Source organism: Ostrea edulis, chromosome 2 (genome assembly GCF_947568905.1).
Source record: "Ostrea edulis chromosome 2, xbOstEdul1.1, whole genome shotgun sequence".
In the NCBI taxonomy this organism is placed as follows: domain Eukaryota; kingdom Metazoa; phylum Mollusca; class Bivalvia; order Ostreida; family Ostreidae; genus Ostrea; species Ostrea edulis.
In genome coordinates, this window is record NC_079165.1 from 56,743,414 (window position 1) to 56,762,242 (window position 18,829).

Below are 18,829 nucleotides of genomic sequence, written 5' to 3' on the forward strand. Positions count from 1 at the left end.
TGGGCATCATAACACAATCTTATCTTTTCCAGTGTTTTTGCCTTCGATATTTTTATGCCCCGAAGATCGGGGGGGGGGGGGGGGGGGGGGGGGGGGGGGGGGGGGGGGGGGGGGGGGGGGGGGGGGGGGCAGGCATATTATTTTTGTCCTATCTGTCATTCTGTAATTTTGTCATTCTGTCTGAAACTTTAACCTTGCTAATAACTTTTGAAGAGTAAGGGATAGAGCTTTGATATTTCACATGAGTATTCCTTGTGACCAGACATTTCCGTGGGTACCAACATTTTTGACCCTGTGACCTTGGAGTTTGACCTACTTTTTGAAAACTTTAACCTTGCTAATAACTTTTGAACAATAAGTGATAGAGCTTTGATATTTCACATGAGTATAACATTTTTGACCCCGTGACCTTGACCTTGGAGTTTGACCTACTTTTTGAAAACTTTAACCTTGCTAATAACTTTTGAACAATAAGTGATAGAGCTTAGACATTTCTTATGAGTATTCCTTGTTACAAGACCTTTCCGTTGGTATTGAACCTTTTGACCTTGGCATTTGACCTACTTTTAATTTTTTTTTACATTGGTCATAACTTCTAAATGGTAAATATTAGAGCTTTCATATTGTACATGAGCACTTTTGACAAGATCTTTCTACTGGTTCCAAGATATTTGCCCTTGTGACCTTGGCCATCTTCGGAATTGGCTATTATCGGGGAGATTTGTGTTTCACAAACACATCTTGTTTCCAGTTGTAATGATGTCCATTTTCTTATGAATGAGATGCAGTACACAGTGTGTGTATGAATCTCTATAGATATATTATGCCTATTTCAACAACTGGGAATTATAACAGAATTAAATGAATGTAGAATGTTAATAAGAGATGAATTTAATATTTGAAAAAAAATATGAGGGCATGAATTGCAACTATTCATGTCAGCATATTTCATAAAGTGTGTTACGCACTTCATGTACATACATGTATGCTGGCATGATGTGTTACAGTTCATGACCTTGATCGTGTATTTTTATACCCCATGCAATGAGTTGCGGAGGGTATAATGGTTTTTTTACCCATCAGTCAGTCCGTCCTGTACTTGTCAGTGCACTCCTCCGAAGCCTCTCAACAGAATTTCACGAAACTTTGAGGTTAATGAGGACTTATTGTGTAGATGTGCATATTCACAGGAAATTCTGATTATTTTTTTTTTTAGGGAGTTATCCCCCTTTTAAACTTAGTTTGTCCTCCATCAGTCCTGTTATACTAGCTGTCAGCTCAACTCTTCTAAAACCATTCAACAGAATTTCACAAAAGTTTTCAGTTGATAACAAATTACTGTGTAGATGGGCATATTACAGAAAATTCTGATTTTTTCATGGGAGTTATTCCCTTTTCAGTCAGTGCAACTCCTTGAAACTCAAGCTTATATATATTATTTGGTTTAACTTGTATGAAACCAGTTTTCAAGCCATACATGTATGTGATTAAAATATTCCTGTTTTAATATATTACGCAAGTTACGTTCTAAACAATATTGCATATGACTTAATTGAGTGGTGGCCCATCTAGTTACTTGCATGAAAATAGTACAGTATAGCACAAAAGGCATAAAAAAAATTGCATTTTATGCACAACTTTGATATTCATTTGATAATGTGTAGTTTTGTCATTCATTGTGGGCCGTACATGGGGTATGTAATAATGTAAGCTTGCTCACTTCTTTTTCTTTCAATCAAAATAAAATTAACTTTTTGTTGCTGAAAAAGTACAATATATCGGAACTGTAGCTCTCTGAGAATATAATGGGACAAATCTGATCTGTCTCAATATTTTTTCAGTGAGCTACAGTTCTGTAGCTAAATATAGCACGGAGGCATAATAATTCTGTCTCAATATTTTTTCAGTGAGCTAACAGTTCTGTAGCTATATATAGCACAGAGGCTTAATAATTTTGTTGTATATTTATGCATAGAAGCCATTGAATATGTGTAGCATTGTCATTCATCATTGGGTATATGTGATCTTCATGCTCACTTTTTACTTCATCAAAAATGAAGTTTATTTCTTAAATGTCACAATATTCAAAATTTTAACAGTGCTTGAATCAATGCAGAAGAAGTATTACAAATGTGGATTCAGTACATAACACATAATTTACTGCATGACTTGGGAGCATATGAATTCATCAATGAAAATTAGTCATATCCCACTTTTTTGTTGCCCTACCCCTCATTATCAAAGTTACTTAGTATCAAATTTCAAATCGGGAAAATATATCCAATGCATCTGGTCTACTGTATTTTTCAATGCTAGACTCTCAAGATTTCTAGCCCTGAAGTTACAAAATTAACACAAGACGAGTAGTTAATCCAAGGGTAATTTACTGCTGGTGAGGAGGAGTTTCTTGGAATTTGAGTTTAGAACATGGAAAAGGTAAGGATATAATCCATTGTGACAACCTGTCATGCTATTATCTTCATCTATTTAAGCTGAGAGAATTAGTAAAGATCATCTTTTTAACATTCCTGAATGTTTGTGCCAGTATTGTAATATCTGAATCATGGTACCCTCTATATACTAATAAAATACACTTCTTGGACAAACAGAGTAATGAATTCTTTAATTTTATGTTTAAAATTTCATCCCAAGAGTTATTTTTCTCCAAGGGTATCATCCTTCTTTAATTTGCCTGTGTAAGATTCATGAAATACTTTACTATAATGTCTGAATTGTGAGGAATGTTTTTATAAACCTGAGAGAGAACACACCTTTACTACTGATGTAATTACATAACATCACAGGGGCAGATCCAAAAAATCAAGAGGAATTAAATTGCTGTAAAGGGTGCTAAAATTCTCAAAATAATACAATTAATACAATCTTCTTTTGGTCAGAGCAAAGATCTTCCTTTATGCTAACCATGCAACCCCATTGAGAATGAAAACATCCTGCATCCATATCCTGATGAAATGCCATGTTTAATTAGTTCTAATTGCAATTGGGACCGTTATGGATGTGTGTCCCCCCCCCCTTTTTTTTAAATGTGCCCCCCCCCCTTTTTTTAAATGTGGTGTCATTGTTCTTCAATCAGCACAACCAATTTTCATAAAATCTAAGTTTTTATAGTATGTACCTATGATGTCAATATCATTTTATTTTTCTCATTCTTAGAAGATTTGCAGGGTTTTTTTAAGTATTAGCCAAACAAAATTCAATTTTGATGATGCTTCTTAAAGTGAGTCCAAAAATATATCTGCCACATAAATTTCAAAACATTTCATTGAGATCTCAAATATTATCGATCAATACACGATGAAAGAAGTTTAAAAAAATTACAATGCACACTTCATGCACATGCAAATTTGATTTAGCACTCTATGCTTCACACCATTCATTAGGCATTCATATTATAAACCAACAGCAAAAAAATCATTTTATTTTAGTCTATGGCCATTTTAGTAACAAAAAAATGAATGGAAAGCAATGCATATGCATACATGCACACATGAGTATGACTCGTCACTTTTGTTGATGTCATTCAACAGGCATTTGTATCATATACCTACAGAATTAAGTCCATAATATTTGCATTATAATATGAAAGAGTAGTTAGGAGAACCACAATACACCCAAGACATCAACTTCAGAAAAATTTGATGAAAAACAAAAAATCTTATGGTCCTTCAAAAATTGAAATTTCCAAAGACTTGAATAAATGTGCTTGTGCATTGGCATTTTTTATTACACCAATCTTATAAGATATATACAATGTATTATCTACCTATGCTGTGAATATCATCACATTTGCTTTATTCACCAGAATTACAGACAGTTTTTTGCCTCTGGAATCAAAGATTCAGGGGTATCTAGATTTTGGTCTTTCTGTTCATTTGTCAGTCTGTTGCAAAAAACTCTAACTTGCTTGGTCATATCTTTTACACTATAAGAGGAACAACTTTCATTTTGCATGTGTATTCCTTGTGGCAAGACTTTTCCAATGACATAAAAATCTTTGACTGTGTGACCTTAACTTTGCCCTTTGACCTACTTTTAGAGAATTCAAATATAAGCCATATCTTTCAAATCGTAAAAAGTACTGTTTTTATTTTTAAGCATGTGCATTTTTTGTGAGAAGTTCTTTCCAAACAATACCAGATTTCTTGACTTGGTGACCTTGAAATTGACCTGACCTATTTAAAATCTATTCACTAAAATGTTGTAATCTGTAGGCATCAGTGTTTCACAAACACAATATTGTTGCATTATCCAATCAAAATGAAACACACATGCATGTACTTCTCAGATCATGTCATTATGATATCAATCTCAAATGATTTCATTGAAAAATAATAAAGATAGACTCATTCCAAAGTTGAAGTGTACCAAAAAAAAACCATGCACAAAGAGGCATGTTCAGACATTTTAAATGACATTTAATTGTTCTGCACATCTACAAATGATATGCTGTCATCCTAAAAAGTTTCATCTTAATCCCTTGTGTAGTTTCTGAGAACGCTCCCAGACAAAACTTTACTGGAAAAAATTGATAACTAGAAACTCATTACTTATAAATAATGAGTAGGTCTTTTGTTACACTTCTTCCAGTACCCAGATCCTGTTCGTTCTAGAACCACTGAAATATCTCTGAGAAAATGCCTTTATAAGAAACGGGGAAACATTAATCAACATTTGAATGTGGAAAACTGATATGTATTTAGTGACAACTTCTGGTGTGGAAAAGCACTTCTGTTTTACCCTTAGATCTTGGCTTCTCTTTATTGACTATAAGCCCTGAAAATTTCATATCTCTATCTTAAAGCTTTCTACACAAAACACAGACAAAAAATTGGTGCAGACCTGCCGACCGTAAGTGAATTTTTATACATGTGTCTGAGAAAAATCTATCTCGGTACTCTTTGTCATGTTTGAAAATTTCATTTTGATTAAAAGAGTAATTTTTCAAAAATTATCTAACCAGAAATAATATTCCATTACTATAATTTTATTCATTTTCCATGCTTCCTGTGACAACTGGAAGTAATATCAAGATGCATTCCCCCCAAAATTACGCACACTCTTTATTGACTATAATTCATGAAAGTTTCATGTGGCTATATCTAAAAGCATTCTGCACCAAAATTGATAGACAAAATAAAAGCAAAAAATTATTTGGACCTCTTAACCAGAAGTGAATTTTTTGACCTATCTCAACGAAAGTAAGGAGCACAATAGTGTTTATCATCTCTAAAAATTTCATTTTGATTACATGTTTTATAGATCTAGTATATACTCCTTATAGAACTTGATCACTGTTCGTTATCTTCACCTTTCATTGAGAAATCTAAAGTTGCTGTTTTCACTAACATTTTCTGAAACTGCAAAAGATCTAGACCTAAATTTACCATACAAGTTTGTTTTAAAAACAATGAAATTGGACATTTCGTTGTTCACTTCCGGTGATGACAGGATGTGAAGGCTGATTACCAGTTAGAAGTCACTGTTAGCTATGAATTACTGTCAGATCAACTGTCAGCTACAAATCATTGCCAGATCAACTGACATTAATAACTGACTGTCAGATCAACCAACATAAATTACTAACTACCATGCCAACTAATATAGATTACTGACTGTCAGATCAACTGACATAATTACTGACTGTCAGATCAACTGACATAATTACTGACTGTCAGATCAACTGACATAATTACTGACTGTCAGATCAACTGACATGAATTACAGACTGTCAGATCAACTGACATAATTACTGACTGTCAGACCAACTGACGTGAATTACTTACTGTCAGATCAACTGACATGAATTACTTACTGTTAGCTGCAGAACTGTAGCTCTCTGAAAAAATATTTTGACATGTCAAAATATTTTTTCAGAGAGCTACAGTTCTGCAGCTAACTTACTGTCAGATCAACTGACATGAATTACTGACTGTCAGATCAACTGACATAGATTACTGACTGTCAGATCAACTGACATGAATTACTGACTGTCAGATCAACTGACGTGAATTACTTACTGTCAGATCAACTGACATGATTTACTGACTGTCAGATCAACTGACATAGATTACTGACTGTCAGATCAACTGACATGAATTACTGACTGTCAGATCAACTGTTATAGATTACTGACTGTCAGATCAACTCACATTAATTACTGACTGTCAGATCAACTCACATTAATTACTGACTGTCAGATCAACTGACATAAATTACTGACTGTCAGATCAACTGATATAGATTACTGACTGTCAGATCAACTGATATAGATTACTAACTGTCAGATCAACTGACGTGAATTACTGACTGTCAGATCAACTGATATAGATTACTGACTGTCAGATCAACTGATATAGATTACTGACTGTCAGATCAACTGACGTGAATTACTTACTGTCAAATCAACTGACATAGATTACTGACTGTCAGATCAACTGACATAATTACTGACTGTCAGATCAACTGACATGAATTACTGACTGTCAGATCTACTGACATGAATTACTGACTGTCAGATCAACTGTTATAGATTACTGACTGTCAGATCAACTGATATAGATTACTGACTGCCAGATCAACTGACGTGGATTACTGACTGTCAGATCAACTGATATAGATTACTTACTGTCAGATCAACTGACATAGATTACTTATTGTCAGATCAACTAATATAAATTACTTACTGTCAGATCAGCTGACATGAATTACTGACTGTCAGATCAACTGATATAGATTACTTACTGGTAGATCAACTGACATGATTTACTGACTGTCAGATCAACTGACATAGATTACTGACTGTCAGATCAACTGACATAGATTACTGACTGTCAGATCAACTGACATAGATTACTGACTGTCAGATCAACTGATATGAATTACTGACTGTCAGATCAACTGACATAATTACTTACTGTCAGATCAACTGCCATGAATTACTGACTGGCAGATCAACTGACGTGAATTACTGACTGTCAGATCAACTGACGTGAATTACTGACTGTCAGATCAACTGACATAGATTACTGACTGTCAGATCAACCGTTATAGATTACTGACTGTCAGATCAACTGATATAGATTACTGACTGTCAGATCAACTGACATGAATTACAGACTGTCAGATCAACTGACATAGATTACTTACTAGTAGATCAACTGATATGAATTACTGACTGTCAGATCAACTGACATGAATTACTGACTGTCAGATCAACTGATATGAATTACTGACTGTCAGATCAACTGACATAGATTACTGACTGTCAGATCAACTGACATAATTACTGACTGTCAGATCAACTGACATAGATTACTTACTGGTAGATCAACTGATATGAATTACTGACTGTCAGATCAACTGACATAATTACTGACTGTCAGATCAACTGACATCAATTACTGACTGTCAGATCAACTGACATAGATTACTTACTGGTAGATCAACTGATATGAATTACTGACTGTCAGATCAACTGACATGAATTACTGACTGTATGATCAACTGATATGAATTACTGACTGTCAGATCAACTGACATAATTACTGACTGTCAGATCAACTGCCATGAATTACTGACTGTATGATCAACTGATATGAATTACTGACTGTCAGATCAACTGACATAATTACGGACTGTCAGATCAACTGCCATGAATTACTGACTGTATGATCAACTGATATGAATTACTGACTGTCAGATCAACTGACATAATTACTGACTGTATGATCAACTGACATAGATTACTGACTGTCAGATCAACTGACATGAATTATTGTCAGATCAACTTTCAACTACAAATTATTGTCAGATCAACTTTCAGCTAGAATTCAGTGACAGTCAGATCAACTGTCAGCTGCAGGTATAGTAAATCCTTTTATTTATCCAGGGTGACATAGCAATGCAACTGTAGTTTTAATTATTGTCCTGCCCGTCGAGTGTATATAACATTTACATAAACATGTACGTTTGTTGTCCTACCCTAGTGTATATAACATTTACATAAACATGTACATTTGTTGTCCTGCCCTAGTGTATATAACATTTACATAAACATGCATGTACGTTTGTTGATTGATGTAAAGCATAAAAAAATGTTCTATCAAACAAGTTACAGTGAGATAAGGTGATTGTCTATTTCTTTCAAATTGGCAGAAATTCCAAAGCACTAGCCCAGCCACATTACTGCTACCTACATGTAGGTTCTCCAATCTTCTGACCTTGGTAAAACGGATGAAATGTGCAATATTCATTTCCACTCCCACCCCCCTCTCTCTCTCCTTTGATCCTAAACAAAATATTTACATAGTAACAAGTAATCAAAGGTGAAAATACATATAATTGTTTGTTGTATAATGTGACATATTTATGCTATTGTATATGTATTATTTATGTCCAACTAGAATTTTGGATGATTATAATTCAACCAAAAATATTTATGTCATGCAAGAAATTTTGTTGATCTGATTGAAATTTATAATTTGGTATTGTAACTGATCCACTAGTGATTTTTTGAGGGATAAGTTTTAATTATATTTCATTATGTGAATTGTGTGCTATATCAGTGCTTTTCACTGACTGATCTGTAATTAAATTTCTATTGCCAGTATAATTAGGTAATTCCTTCAAAACGACAGAAAGTGACAGCTATAGTATATTTTCTTGTTTTGGACTGATCAAATTATTAAAAATGAAAGAAAACCAGATTTCAAAAAGTTTGAACTTTTTTTATGCCCTGCCATGAAATGAATAGGACATACCAAATAGCATTTTTTTCCGCAGGTCAAAATTTTAGCGATTTGCTGACTCGAAGGTATGCTAATAATTTTAGCTGAATTAATTTTGGCGGACAAGGAAGAGTTATAATCTTTCTTCCATATACTGAAGTCGCAATTGGGTGCATATTTGGCGAGTGAAATTTTGACAGAAAGCTATGTAACTGCTAAAATAAGCCAAAATTATGACCCTGCGGAAAAACCCCACTATACGGTATATAGCATTTCCCTTTTCAGTCATTTCATCATTCTGTCATTCCATCATAATTCAGTTTTTACTCATTATCTCTGCAATCGATGCACATATTTATCTCTGTTATGAATGTACATATTGAACTGAAATTTGTTTATATAGGTAAATCATGAGAATATCCAGGTTCTTGTTTAATTTTTGACAGAGTTGTGTCCCTTGGACTTAGAATGAAATTCAGGATATATAGGTAAATCCTGATCGAGTTTATCCACAGGGTCAAAAATATTTTGAGTTACAACCTAAGAAAATTTCACAATATAGTTTCCACTCATTTTCTTTGAGTCATACGTTGACATTTTGAATTGAAATGTGGGATATAAATATGTCCTAAAAAATATGCAGGTTAAGTTCATATTTGGTTCCAGTAAGATAATTTTTGGAGGAGTTGAGTCACTTGGACTTAAATTTCAAACAATTCAGTTTCTTTTCATTATCTTAGTCATGCATGGACATTTTGAATCAAAATTCGAGATATACTCTGAATGTGAAAATATACACATGGGGATTATTTACACTATAAATTTGCAATTACAAAATGTATTTTACCCTCCCCCCCCCCCCCCCCCCCCCTGCATGTACTATTCACATAGGTAAGCAATTCATGATTAATGATACTGACATCATGTAATTAAACCCTATACGCATAATCAACAACACACTAGCTGTTAGCCATATCAACATGTACAGTACACGTGTTTGTGTGTGTGTGTTGAAGTAATATGAATTAAATCCATGGCAGTTAATTATAAGCTCAATAGATATATGTTAATGTTTTCTTAATTTACAACATCTTTCCAGCTTTTCAAAAGGCACACCCCTTCATTATATCTTTCTGCAAAATGGGATGATCTTATAGACTTCATTGGGAATAGGTACATTATTCTACAACAACCATGTTAATTTAATTTGAAGTACACTGACAAGAAGGAAAATTTGTGGGCACATTATCTATTAGAAGAGTGGGTGTGGGTGTTCTTTGTTTCTGACAATGGGTCCCCTTTGGTATTAAACCTATGTGTCAGCCATGTGACTTCGGTGACCAGATCAATATTTCCCCCTTTCCTTATTGGAATTGCCTGACCTATTGAGCATTATAAAATATTGAAAATAATTTTGAAAAGTGCTTTTGTAATTGGTTATGGTGTGGATGGAGTTGCTTAGATTAAATACTTTCTTTGAATTTTGTTCTACATATGTATATCTGATAACCAAAGCAATAGAATTAGTACAGTATAGTGAAATTTCACAATATGATTTATATTTTTAAAGTTTGCCTGAATGTTAAAAATTTGCTTTGCATTAGAAGTTAAAGTAGAGCATTTAGTCGTTTGTTTTTTTATCAATACAGAAAGTACATGAAATGGTGGAAGTGAGGTTGATGAGGATGATACAAACCTGATGCTATCAATTCTGAAAATGTCACAATTAAAGTTTCGATGTCTCTGATAGAGGATCACTTGTTCTATTTCTGACAGGGATGGTAGGTACATTGGTATGGTGCTGAGTAACAACAATTTACAAAGAAAAAAATCAATGCATCCTCTGATAAAAGATTTTGTACTGCCAGTAAAAATCGGTGAAGTTGGGAGTGGTGTTGGTGTACAAATAAAAAGTACAACTGCATTATATTGTTTGGTTCTTCTATAACATGAGGGGGCAGATAGGGTAAAAGGTAGAGAAGAAAAGGGGGGGGGGGGGGGGGGAGATGGACCCCCTTGAAAATGTAACAAGTGGATCTTTCAATTTTCATATATGTTATAGAAGAAAATGGCAGCTACCATATATACTTAATAGATGGATTACATGTACAATGCAAATTTTCTGCTATATAATGTTGAGATGATGAATGACAATAATACCTTTATTGGCACTAAACTGTCATTCTTTGATATCCACTGCTTAAACCTTTTCTTTATAACAGTTTAATCTTAATGTTATAATGCCTTATCAAAGACAGAATAATGTCCAGACAGGGAGTAGGTTTAAAACAAAACGGTAGGGAGAAAGGAGGGGGGGGGGGGAGCAAATGTATACAGTTTGTTTGCCTCATTTGGGGTGGCACATCAACCCACTGACCCATATTGCTAAGTGGTTTCTTTTGTCAGCACAAAGTTATGGCAGGAAAAGTCAATCTCCGGTTTGAAAGGCTTGTTAAAGGGATGAAAAAAAAAATCATATCGTGTTCAATCTTGTGGTTTACCAAAAGGCTTTTAAAACACTTAAATTACAGTAGCTTTTCTTTCTTTTTATTGTATTTCAAAATAAAACAGAGTTGTAAATGATGATTTTTCAATGACATCTGATACTTGACAGTGCATTTATTTATTTTTTCCTATTATCAGTTTGTAAATACACAGTTGTGAAAAAGGAGAAAATGACTTAAATGACTTTTCTTTCACAACTTTTTCACGCCCTGTAAAAAATATGGGGATGATCTTGCATTTCTCGATGTTGATATTTCTTCATCAGTTAACAGGAAGGCATGGAAAATTCATAGACTGATGAATTATTAAATTGACCTGATCATGATTCTCAACTCATTCCAATGAATTTTAATATCTTTAATGAAATGCAGTGCAAAAATGAAACATCAAATAATCTAATCTACCAGCAGATATTTAAGAGAAAAGAATAAATGTTATCTGCCTTATATTTTTTAAAAGGTGCTGACACTAAGATGCAATTAAATCCTTCTTGCAGGGTCCTTATCAAATTTTTAAAAAAGATGTTGATGAAAGATCAAACAGGATACATTGACAAGAATACTAACAGTCTGTGAGGAGAGCAGCTGCCCTTTGCCCAGTAGACTATCTTTTGCCTCAGGTATGGCGACTTTGAATGCAACTGTGTTGTCCCTACAAAACGATTTTGTAATCATATTATTCAGGTTCAAGTTTCGTGACTTTTTTGTCAGTTGCCAGACTAATGGGACCTGTGAAATTGAAATGGTATTTCACTGTGACTAGTCTTTAAGGGGTGAAGGGTTTATCAGAAATGACATATGGTCTGTAGGGGGTATGTATTGTATGTTGAAATATACCTATCTGATGAGGAAATGAGGAATTGATATTGTTGATATGATATCTGACTGCCTTTTATTTGAAATACAAAACAAAAACTAACCACAGCCAGTATTCTAGATAAAAATATTGAATTGTATGATGATTTTTAGGGTGTTGAATGAAATTAATATGCAAATCTACAGCCCAAAAAAAAAAGATTTCGTCTTTGATATTTATTAAAGCTAGCCACACATAAAGATAAGCAACTAAACTCCTTCAGATGTATATGGAAAGGTTATAATTATAACAAAAACTGCTATAAAGATAAATAATCACAGAAATGTTGAAATATGTTCATATTCATAAAAAAATTAATTTTTGAATTGTGTTTAGTTGTCATTGTGACTATTTAGTGTGGATTTGAATCATTGGCATGTGTACCTGTATGGAAATGTACATAGCCTAAGAATTAAGTTTACTCTTGTATTCTCCTGCAGTTTTTTAAGCAGGTCAGTATTTTCAAAGCCATGTTAAGAATTATTACAAGTACTCAAAGCACCATCTGCTGCAATATCATATTCTGATTTCTTGGAATGCATGTTGCCAGTATTGATCCTAATTGCATCTAGTGCATCAAAACAGACACAGAAGATCAGTCACATCACATCTCACATCTAGTGCATCAAAACAGTCTCATCACATCTCACATCTAGTGCATCAAAACAGTCTCATCACATCTCACATCTAGTGCATCAAAACAGTCTCATCACATCTCACATCTAGTGCATCAAAACAGTCTCATCACATCTCACATCTAGTGCATCAAAACAGTCTCATCACATCTCACATCTAGTGCATCAAAACAGTCTCATCACATCTCACATCTAGTGCATCAAAACAGACACGGAAGATCAGTCTCATCACATCTCACATCTAGTGCATCAAAACAGACACAGAAGATCAGTCTCGTCACATCTCACATCTAGTGCATCAAAACAGACACAGAAGATCAGTCTCATAATTTACATCATTGTTAAACGACACCACAAGTCATTTTTGACATATCCATGTTAGCACAAAACTAGATGTCAAAGATCATACTAGAAATCACATGGCATATCTGTGCTCTGCTACTAACTCTAATGAAATACAAAAAGTCTCAGTACACTCAAATTTAGTTTGGAAGAAAAAGTTTCCAGGAAAATGGATTGGTCACTATTTAAGAACAAATGTTGATGATATCCAATGACGTGTGCAAGATCATGCAAAAATTAATCAAAACAGCACTAGCCCCTATTTTACTTTAAAAGTTAGGAAATGATGATGAAGGCACACAAATGTAATTGAGATGGCTGCTGCTGATTAGCAGGTATCCTTTGTCACCATCAGTATCCATGACTGTCATTGCATGGTGTCTTCTTTTCATTCTTCTTGGCAGTCTTGGCATTTTTATTCAGATTGAAGCAGTAATATGTGTCTGTGGTTAGATCAAGATGAATCACAGAGCAGTTTTCGTCTTGTGAAACTAAGCATTCAAATGATTCGATACTTTGCAAGTTAACTTTAAGTACTGTATATACCATGCAATTGTATCTGCAACTTTTAGCTCACCTGAGCTGAAAGCATTTCTTGATTGAAAGAACAAGGTAGGATTTAGTCAAGTATAACCATCTGGAGTCCAGTTTTGCAAATATGAGGTAAATTATTTTTTGTATTATTATTTTTTTCATAATTGGGCATTTACTTGAAAGGCTTAAGATACTGCTCTTAATGTTACATAATTATATGATATGTTTTATCTAAGTTGATAGTTCATGCAGAAAACTGAAAAAGATACAACCCTAAGAATACATGTACCATTTGTTCTTCATCATTCATCTGTCATTTGTTTATACTTTACACATAGTCTGAACACTGGGCCAATTTCAACCAATCAAATAAAAAGGGTAAAAGGAATTCAAGCAACTTTGAACTCAGAGTCATTCCCCCTTCCAGGGAGATAATTAGGAAATGATGAAAACAGAGTATCATCATTTAAAAATTTCAAAACACTTGTGATAGTTTCTTTGCAAGATGAATATAGTTTACCAGTTTGCCAACACAATATGCAAGCATCTACTTGTAGTGTATCAGTTTGTTAAAATCATGAGAGGATAAGGGTTCTAGGTTGGAGCAACAACAAGGGTGCAAAGTATTTAACATGAATCTCAAAGAACTTAAAGAATGACACAGCTATATCTTACCATTGCCAACATCCTCATGTAGTGAAGATTCTTCTTTTGTTTTAACCATAATGCCCCAGAGGACAATGTGCTTTATCAGGGCCCAATTAGTTGCAAGATTTACATACAAATATACACATGGAGATATATCATTTTAATAAAATATTCTTCTCAAGGGTAACACTCAGATACTGCTTGTGAAAGTAATGAGCAAGACTATTAAGGTAGTGTGTGATCAGTTTTATTCGGAGCAGAATGACACCTTGATAAGGATGTGAAGTGTTACACAGCTCTACGTGTATTTATTTTAGCATGATTCAAATTTTAGTGACTTTGACGGCGAAGCAAGAGCGCTAATTTATAGTTGTGCTAAAATATGGATTCTTTATCCACATTAAACAAGCGCTTATGCCAAATAGTGAATCAGTTCCAGTTGCGCCAAATTTTAAGTACGCAAAATTTAAAACACGTAAGTAGTACTCCAGCATCCCCATGTAGAGTAGATTCATTTTTTCTAAACCAAGGCATCTGGGGCCACAGCGACTTTATATTTTTTGATATTTTTCCTTGCTTTTCCTCAGAAACTATTTGAGAATTTGAATGATGAAACTAGTGCAAGTATTATATTTGCTTATAATAATAATCTGATATTGGTCATTTTTGTCCATCACTTCCGTTCATCACAGGAAGTGATATAATATTATTCCTTTTGAGACATTTTCTCATTTATGAAACATTTAATCAACATGAAATTTCATAGATGATAAACAGTATTGGAATTTTTCCACCCTGACAAATGTATAAAGATAACCCTGCTGCCCAATCCCATCAATTCATTGAATAAGTATTCTTTAATTTATAAACGTTGTCATTGTTATGTGTACAATGTAGTCATAGTATTTTCATTCTGATGTCATAATGATGGATTTCCTGGAATATTTGCACAATGTGCTAATTTTTCAATAATTGGCTTTGAAAATTGAAGGTCGAACCACATCATATGACCACTGTAATTTTCACATAATTATTATTTGTGCTGTATTACATATTATACTTCAAAACTAGGAGGATGAATTCTTGCAGATTGCATTAGATAATCAAAATTCCAATGACAAAACCCTATTTTCTAAAAATTTGCAAAAAGTGAAAAGTGATGTATTTCAATTTTACTCAAAAGAAGAAAACAGGTGATGCTAATTATTGGCTTCAAAACAAGAATAAGACATTTTAAAGATATGTTGAACTGTGTAAAAAAAACCCAGAGAAAATGTAAAGAACATAAAAAAAAAGAAGAAAATTATGGTTAAAATAGGAAGTGAAACATGGGTTGGATTAGACATTTTAACTGTACTTGAATTTGTGTTTTGTAAGACCTTTAACCATTTTGATTAGTGGCTAGTTTAGCAATATCACTCATCAGTTTTGGAACCATGTCTGAACCATCCAAATTCATATTGAAAGAGGTGTCTCTGGATGCTTGCATATCATTTTAAACAACTCTGATTTGTTAAATTGTTATTGGAAAGAAGATTCCAAAAGATTTCTACAGGATATCTTCATGCAATGTTTTAATTACAGGGCACACTCTAACCTTCATGGCCGTAATTTGAACATATCTATAAAATTAATTAAAATTTATTTCAACAATTTGCAGCTCTTTTGTTCTTGAACAGATCTTTGCAATTGAGTTTCCCCATGATGCTTTTATATCTAAAATTTTGCTTCACTGTTGTGGCCATACACTCCCCAGCAAAAATTTTAAGAACAGTTCATGAATTATTCAGAACTTTTCATGAATTGTTCTTGAACAATTGTTCCTGAACATGCTTAAACTATAACTCAACGGTTCTTGAACTTCTTAAGGATGTTCCTAAAATATCAAATGAAACAGGAATTTAGCATTTCAGGAACAGCACCTGAACTCAAGATGTTCAAGAACATGGAACTTTTTAAGAACTGATTAAAATGAACAATGAAGAACTAAAGCTCTAGAACTGATCAAGAACTGGGTTGTTCTTGAATAATTCTGGAATCTCCTAAAATTTGAATGTTTAAAAATTCTTGTCTCATTTGATATTTCAGAAATGGTTCTGGTAAAATGCATGAACAAATTAAGGGATGTTCATTGAACAGTTCATGAACACCAGATCAGGTACACAAGAACAGGTTAACAAGAACTGATGTGGAACTGAAATTCTTTAACTGATCAAGAACCGAAATGTTCTTAAATAATTTTAGTAATTTCTGAAATGTAAAAATTCTTGTCTCATGTAATCTTTCAGTAACAGTTATGGTAAAATGCATGAACAAACAAAGGACTGTTCATGTACATGTTATAAGAACATTTCAAGAAAAATAGGTATTGGACTTTACCAAAACAAGTGCTACAAAGTACATACTTTCCTGTGAAATGTAAATACTTGTATCATATCCTTATGAACTTCCAGAGTAATTAAGCTCTGTAAACAATTGAACAGATCATTTAATTCAACACTGAAAATTCTACCAGAGGCCTATCTATCATCCATAAGGGTTTGGTGTGTTAATCTGTTTACCGTTTCTGAGAACACTCACAGATAAAATCTCTTTTAAAAACCCAAAATCAGCCTTATTTGCTGACCAAAAGTGAATCTTTCTATATGTTTCAGAAGAAATAATTCCCTTTACAGTCTATCATCTGTGAAAATTTCATGTATTCACTCATTCATCTCTGAGAAATCTTCCGAACTAGAAGTTCTTAATGATAAGAAATAAAGTAAAAACAACATGTTCTCAAATTATGTTTTGGGAACGTAATAATGAATTATGCTTTGAACAAATTATGATGAAACTACAATATTTGAATTAAAATATTCTGTAACACCCCTAACCCTTTAGCTAGTGACTATAATGTCTTGGGTGAGCATTGTGGCCTTATTATCTAAGCCTCTTCTAGTTATTACCAGTTGTTCTCCATTAGTTCATACAATGTGCACACATTTTTTGTGAGAGATATGCAGAGAAAGAGAAAAAAAATTATGAAAAGTTATATTGGTCGTGGTTTTTCCAGATGTCTTAGTTTAGTAAGTGTATACTATCACCAAAAGGAAGTTGATCAGTATAAGACATCGTTTAAAAAGCTTTTCATCACTGCATGAGGTTCATGACAAACACTTTGCACATGCTTTACAATCTTGGGGGTTAGGGCTGCAATTATTTTAAATGATATTCAGAATACTCCTTTGTTAAGAAATGAATGAATCTCTGTGCAAGTTAAAGTCCCATTATCATTCATTTTATAACCAGTTGTAAGAAAGGGGGGGAAATGGCAAAGTCAATTTTACTCTTACTTTTTTCTCCTTTGGTGTCATTAAATTAAGTATGGTTTCAATGGATAGAAACCCAACAATTTAACACACAATTACTTTGTGCAACAGGTGTGCGACAGGGATTGAAGACAGAGGAGAACTTTTTCTCATGACACTAACTCCGTTTTTCTGTACTTTGATGGCCATTTGTCAGAACTAACTGCTTGTTCTTCTGTTCTCCTGTAATTGCGGTCACCAAATTGCATGCAATTGCTTTCTGATGCAAAGCATACAAAGTAGAAATGATCATAGGTCAAACAATATACCGTAATTGCAAGGTCTAATATCTCTCTCTGTACATGTGTTCCTTTTCAGAGAGTTCTGAGGATAAAAGAATTTTTTTTAATGGAGACAAACTACATTGTGGCTCCACCTAAATAATTATTAAAAGTAATTAAAATCCATGCCCCCTACCAGAGGAGTTCCTAAGTTCTGTAGTAATACTTCTATCCATAGTGATATGTAATCTGGTGATCAATTACTTCACAGGAGGTCCAATATTACAAGAGCTAAATTAATATAGTTTTTATGTCAACAGTTCCCAGTACAAAAAGAGCTGATTCAGTGCATTGCAATTAGGAAAGCATTATTAGAATTACCTTTGAAGGGACTCATCTTATGGAGATAAACTAAATTACAGTCTTTTTCATAACCCACGATCTTGACCTCAGAATGTAGGGAAGTGGTCAGGAAAAAACAACAAGTCATTTTGTCATTTTATGCCATTCTTTTTCAGAGAAAATACAACATGCATACTTTTATTTATGCATTAGAAAAATTCACAAGATTCTCACAAATATTTCTTGCAGCATGATGGACATGATATGTTGTAATACATAAAGCGTATATATGTAGGCTTACTCATGAATATAATTTGACACAATTTCTTTTGCATCGATTAAACAATAAAATGCTTTCTTTGCAATGTTGTTTCATTGGGTGATGAGGGTAGCAAGCATTGCAGAAAAAATGCATAAAAGACATCTTATTGTTTATATATTTATATTTGAATGTGTCTTTTAAAAATATGAACAAGAATTAGGTACCAATCTAATTAAAATCAGATCCTAAGATACGCTCACAGTTGCTACAATAGGATCTGACATAACCCCATAGGAGGTCACGTCCGCATGACCTTTTGCTTGGAATATTCATGAGAACTATATCAACCAGCCAGATTGCGCCATACAGACAATGCTGGCTATGTAGG

General features: G+C 33.5%; 1 long non-coding RNA gene across 1 annotated transcript in view; it reads left to right on the top strand.

Moving 5' to 3' along the window:
- The first annotated feature begins 2,314 nt into the window (after window positions 1-2,314).
- The window catches only part of LOC125681205 (uncharacterized), a 37,650-nt gene continuing 21,135 nt past the window's right edge, over window positions 2,315-18,829 (top strand). The window contains exons 1-3 of the long non-coding RNA XR_007372186.2: window positions 2,315-2,436; window positions 10,397-10,528; window positions 11,749-11,871. This is a non-coding gene — a long non-coding RNA (uncharacterized LOC125681205). The remainder of the gene's footprint in view (window positions 2,437-10,396; window positions 10,529-11,748; window positions 11,872-18,829) is intronic.